Genomic DNA, 6513 nt, shown 5'->3' on the forward strand with positions numbered 1-6513 from the left:
TGCCCCAGGGCAGTGATTGGGGACACTGCCCTGTGTAGGGTGCCGTCTTTCGGATGGGACGTTAAACGGGTGTCCTGACTCTCTGAGGTCATTAAAGATCCCATGGCACTTATTGTAAGAGTAGGGGTGTTAACCCCGGTGTCCTGGCTAAATTCCCAATCTGGCCCTCAAACCATCATGGTCACCTAATAATCCCCAGTTTACAATTGGCTCATTCATCCCTCCTCTCCCCTGTAACTATTCCCCAGGTCGTTGCTGCAAATGAGAACGTGTTCTCAGTCAACTTACCTGGTAAAATAAAAAAATAAATATGAAATAACACATATGGAATCATGTAGTAACCAAAAAAGTGTTAAACAAATCAAAATATTTTTATATTTGAGATTGTTCAAAGTAGCCACCCTTTGCCTTGATGACAGCTTTGCACACTATTGGTATTCTATCAACCAGCTTCATGAGGTAGTCACCTGGAATGCATTTCAATTAACAGGTGTGCCTTGTTAAAAGTTACATTTCTGGAATTTCTTTCCTTCTTATTAACCTGTTGGGGATGGGGGCGCTGTTTAGACTATTTATGCTAATTGGGTAATTTTTGAAACGGCTTCCCACAAAATCCTTGATCGTACAATATGCATATTATTATTATTATTGGATAGAAAACAGTCTATAGTTTCTATAGGAGTTGAAATTTTGTCTCTAAGTGGAACAGAGCCCATTCTACAGCAATTTCCCTGACATGGAGTCAGATTTGAGAAATGTTGGCCACTGTTCTGAAGTCAGTTAAAAGGGCACTGTCATTGCTATGACTATACGGACACTTCTTACGTCTTCCCCTGGATGCCTTTACGTGATGACGATTCCAATGGGGTCGATTGCGCGTTCACAGGCACTACAAATGAAAAAACCCTGAGGCTAGTCATTCTTTTGGAGCTGCGTCATGCGCCTAGAGGACACCGGCCCGCACCTGTTCCAAGCGTTAGTTTAGCCTGTTATATTTCTCCGGTCATCTTTTCACTCATTATAGGAGTTAAAAACATCATAAGGTAGTTAATTTAAAGCGTTTTATAGCAATTTATATCCGTTTAGTGCGATTTTGGGACATTTATTTTTGAAACGATGTGAATAGTTGGGCACGCTTTTCAGTTCATCCCGAACGCAGTTGGCATTTCCACATGGCAAGAGGACAGCTTTCCACCAAAAGACGCTTACTCCCAAGAAAGGATCCTTTGCCCAAGATACTGATGGAAGAACAGCTCAAGGTAGGACATTTTTATTATGATAAATCGTGTTTCTGTCGAAACATTTTAGTGGCTTAGGACGCCATGTTTTTTGACGTAGCTTCGCTTGGCGCAAACTGTATTGAAAAGTAAGGATAAATTAAAAAATGTAATTCCGCAATTGTATTAAGAATTAAATTGTCTATCAATCCCTGTCCACCCTATATTTTTTAGTCACGTTTATGAGTATTTATGTATAAGAGTAGATCACTGTCTAAGTGGCGCAAGGACATATTCTGACCAGCTGAGTTACATTTCACATTGTCTAACCATGATTTTGGTGGCTAAATATAAACGTTTTCGATCAAACTCTATATGCATTGTGTAATATGATGTTACAGGAGTGTCATCTGAAGAATTCTGAGAAGGTTAGTGAAAAAATTAATATATTTTTGGCGATGTTGACGTTATCGCTCACTTTGGCTAGAATCAATGCTGGGCTGCTATGTGCTATGTGCTATGCTAATATAACGATTTATTGTGTTTTCGCTGTAAGACACTTAGAAAATCTGAAATATTGTCTGTATTCACAGGATCTGTGTCTTTCGATTCGTGTATGCTGTGTATTTTTACGAAATGTTTGATGATTAGTAAGTAGGTAAACACGTTGCTCAATGTAGTTTTTCTATTCCATTTGTGACGGTGGGTGCAATTGTAACCTATGCCATCTACCTGAAATATGCACTTTTTTCTAACAAAACCTATCCCATACCATAAATATGTTATCAGACTGTCATCTGATGAGTTTTTTTCTTGGTTAGGGGCTATAAATATCTTAGTTTAGCCGAATTGGTGATGGCTACTGGTGTTGGTGGACAAATAAAAGATGGTGGATTATGCTAATGTGTTTTTAGGTAATAGATGTACATCTTTACATATTGTGTCTTCCCTGTAAAACATTTTAAAAATCGGACATGTTGACTGGATTCACAAGATCTGTGTCTTTCATTAGCTGTATTGGACTTTAATGTGTGAAAGTTAAATATTTAAAAAAAATATTTTTTTTGAATTTCGCGGCACTGGTTTTTCAGTGGGGGGGGGGGGGGTGTGCCGCTAGCGCCACGCTGATCCTAGACAGGTTAATACGTTTGATCCAATCAGTTGTGTTTTGACAAGGTAGGGGTGATGTACAGAAGATAGCCCTATTTGGTAAAAGACCAAGTCCATATTATGTCAAGAACAGCTCAAATAAGCAAAGAGAAATGACAGTTCATCATTACTTTTAGACATGGTCAATCAATCTGGAAAACTTCAAGAACTTTGAACATTTCTTCAAGTGCAGTCGCAACAACCCTGAAGCGCTATGATAAAACTGGCTCTCAAGAGGATCACCACAGGAAAGGAAGACCTAGAGTTACCTCTGCTACAGAGGATAAGTTCATTAGAGTTACTAGCCTCAGAAATTGCAGCCCAAATAAATGCTTCATAGAGTTCAAATAACAGACACAACTCAATATCAACTGTTCAGAGGAGACTGCGTGAATCAGGCCTTCATAGTCGAATTGCTGCAAAGAAACCACTACTAAAGGACACAAATAATAAGAAGAGACTTGCTTGGGCCAAGAAACACGAGCAATGGACATGAGACGTGGAAATCTGTCCTTTGGTCTGATGAGTCAAAATTTGAGATTTTTGGTTCCAACCGCCGTGTCTTTGTGAGACGCAGAGTAAGTGAACAGAAACCAAGCCTTGGTTTCATGCATGTTAACATCAGAAGCCTCCTCCCTAAGTTTGTTTTAGTCACTGCTTTAGCACACCCTGCAAACCCGAATGTCCTAGCCGTGTCTGAATCCTGGCTTAGGAAGTCCACCAAAAACCCTGAAACTTCCATACCTAACTATAACATTTTCCGACAAGATAGAACTGCCAAAGGGGGCGGTGTTGAAATCTACTGCAGAGATAGCCTGCAGAGTTCTGTCTTACTATTCAGGTCTGTGCCCAAACAGTTCGAACTTCTACTTTTAAAAATTCCTCTTTCAATAAGTATTGTAGTATTTGGGGGAAAATAAGACACACATCCTCAATATATTTAAAATCATAATATATGACGTTACATCAGCATGACCTACTATATTTATTTGCACTGTGACACAACAAGGGACAAATGGCAAAAACATTTCACATGACATTTGCCTTGATGTTGCGTATTATAATACATACATTTTTTTTATCAATTGAAATGTGTATTTGTATTGTGTGTCAAAATAGCAATAGTATATTGGTGTGTAATTCTAATGACAACGGTCAACAATAATAATCTATGATGCTATTTTGTTATTTTCAATTAAAAGCCTACATGTATTATGATGCTCTGAGGGACAGAACTCAAATGTTACCTCAGAACAGATTTTCTACGCCTGTGTAATGAGTGTTTTATTGCGTAATTAATGGATGTGTGTGTGTGTGATTGTGTTTGTCTGCGCTCGCTTATGTGTTTGTGTGTGCGTGATTGTGTGTGTGCGTGATTGCGTGTGTATGTTTGCGTGATTGTGTGTGTGTGTGTTTGTATGTATGCGTGATTGTGTGTGTGTGTGATTGCGTGTGTGCGTGATTGTGTTTGTGCGTGTGTGATATTTTGTGCGTGTGTGTGTGTGTGTGTGTGTGTGTGTATGAATCAGAGAGAGTGAGAATGACAACGGTAATCAGGAGTAAACAAAAATCGCTACACAATTACAAAGCGTGTCCATTGTCCTTACTGTACAATTATACAAGCAACCAGAGACAAGCAGTATATCCGTCATACACAAGTCAGAGCCATGTCTCCACTGCTTTTTGAATATGCTTCACTTTAACATGATTTTCATCCATTGATACCAGCTCTCAGAAATATCACACTAAATAGACATGTCCTTGCATGGACTTAACCTCTGAATTTGTTTTTTTAAAAGATTTTCACAGAGCATACTAGATATAAAAGCATTACGTAGCTTTATCGCTTACAATTCTTAAACTCTCTCCGTTTTCATTGGCCTGAAGTGTCTGTGTTTGAATCAAAATGTCTGAATAGGTTTTGAGGTAAAATTGGAAGCAGGGCGAGTGTGGGAGGAGGTGAGAGTGGGAAACACAGTAAGAGGGAAGATTAGACTGTGGAGAAGGTAGAAGGTGGGCGTGAACCTGGAGAGCAGGTCAACCCCATAATATACCAATTTGGAGGGAGCATCATTAGAGCCATTTACCATGACTTTTCCCTACACTCTAGTAATCACACTGTAGGTTCCTCTCAAGTGCTTCGAAGAAAATGGTGGAAATCCTACAAAAGCACACTTACAATACAGTACTTTCAGAGAGAAAGCCTGGGCTGTTATTACATCACTATGGAATGCATAGGCGTCTCCATTATATCTGTAGGCTCTATGGGCTCTGTAGAGAAGAAGGGAAAAGATGGAGATGTTCACGCTGGCAGCCCTGAGCCACATTTTGCCCCATTGTTTTATTTCTCCGAATAGAGGTGGTGGATGCTGTTTGAATGACATCACGGTCGATGAACGGCGAAGTGAGGACCTGCTTTACATTTCTACTTTTTGCTCCGCCCTGCTCGAGCCTGGCACATTTGTAGAAGGTGGTGAAAGGCATTTTTTTTTAGGGTCAAGCGAGATGGCACAGTGATTTGGCATGCAGAGAAAGCGCGCGCGCGAGAGAGAGAGAGATAGAGGTAAAAGAGGTGCCTCATTGCTCTTGATATACGCAAGTAAAGGAAAGAGAGGTGAAGGCCTTGTTTGTAGTTCTCTGTGGCTCAAAGTCCTACACACACCGTTAAAGCCTCCTGCACCACTAACGTGCTGTTGGTGTGGGTATGACATCATCTGCATTCAATCAGATAGGCCTGTCAATGACGCAAGTATAGAGAGACGGTGGAAGAAGACGAACTGTGGCCATGTTAGAATGGCAAAGGTAAAACAAAGCAACAAAGATGGCAGGGAATATGAACGGTATTATACAGTTGCAGACGTGTCACGGTTTTGATTCACGTTGTGATGAAAAGCCCTGAGATTGGAGGAAATCCTAGGCTTGAAAGAAAAAAAAGCCCTATCCTTGCTGATGCTATTTTAATTAAATAGTTGCTAGGTTACACAGAGAAAGACGGCAGGGGTGAGTGGTGGCAGAGGCGCATGGCGAGGGCGGTGGTAGTGGTGGGGAATGGGGAGGGGTTTGTTTGAGCAGGGGACGTGTCCCAGAACAATGAACGCACATCCCTTTTTACAAACCCAATCTATAATATTAATTTCAAATGAGACGTATTGACATGTAATACAGTGCTCTCTTTCTCTCCCTCCTTCCACCCTTTCTTTCTCTCCCCATCTCTCTCTCTCACCCCCATCTCTCTCTCTCTCTCTCTCTCTCTCCATCTTTCTCTTTCCCATCTCTCACCCTCTCGCCATCTCACTCTCTCTCTCACCCTCTTTCCCATCTCTTTCTCTCTCCATCTCTCTCGCTCTCTTTCATTTCTCTCACAGATCAGAGGAAGGGGAAGTCCCCTTTTATCTTGGTGACACTGCTTTTCCACTGGTGACTTACTGGGGGCCCGTGCTCCTGTTGCACCCTGGGATACCAGATGATGGAGGATGCCTCTAGCCCACGTACCCTGGCAACCGTTCATGGAGCCTACAGCTCCACTCTCCAAACCTCCACCCCCTAACCCCTCCACTCCCCCAGCCCTCAACCCTCCATCCCTTCACCCAGTGTCCCCAGTCCAGGGCTCTGGCCACACATAAACCCCAGACAGGCCTCTGATGGATGGGGCTGGAGAGAGAAGAGAAGCCCTTGATGTTGGAAATAAATCTGACAGGCCCTACTGGAAAGGGCCAGGCCTAATCTTTCCCAGACTAATGCTTTTTCCTTTTCTTATTTTTTATATCCTTCTCTCTCTTTATTTCCAACACCACTCTTTTCTCTTCGTCCATGTCTACAGAGATAATGCTGTAATTTACAGCCAAGCATTATGGAAGATGAATGATAGTTGCTTTTAGACTTAATACACATTAGCCTTTAACAGATAATAGCCTACTGGTAAGAGGAAAACAAAGAAATACCTTCAAAAGGAATTCGTTATTTGGTCATATTCTTCCCCTAATGTTCTGAAAGTTATGTAATTCCTATTCTTTCATAAGACTCAAAGTTGCTACTGATCAAAGTACACTGATCAATCTTCTTTTCAAAGGTACCTTGCTTTTATTTTTCATATTCATGGTTAAAGTATGGTTGAGAATAGACAATAAAGCAATGCTTTTCCCATTTC

At 41.1% G+C, this 6513-nt stretch overlaps 1 long non-coding RNA gene across 1 annotated transcript in view; it reads left to right on the plus strand.

Moving 5' to 3' along the window:
* LOC129853136 (uncharacterized) overlaps positions 1-6513 on the plus strand; it is a 67716-nt gene extending 61203 nt beyond the window's left edge. Inside the window, exon 2 of the long non-coding RNA XR_008759083.1 lies at positions 5732-6513. This is a non-coding gene — a long non-coding RNA (uncharacterized LOC129853136). The remainder of the gene's footprint in view (positions 1-5731) is intronic.

Source organism: Salvelinus fontinalis, chromosome 4, assembly GCF_029448725.1.
Source record: "Salvelinus fontinalis isolate EN_2023a chromosome 4, ASM2944872v1, whole genome shotgun sequence".
NCBI lineage: Eukaryota > Metazoa > Chordata > Actinopteri > Salmoniformes > Salmonidae > Salvelinus > Salvelinus fontinalis.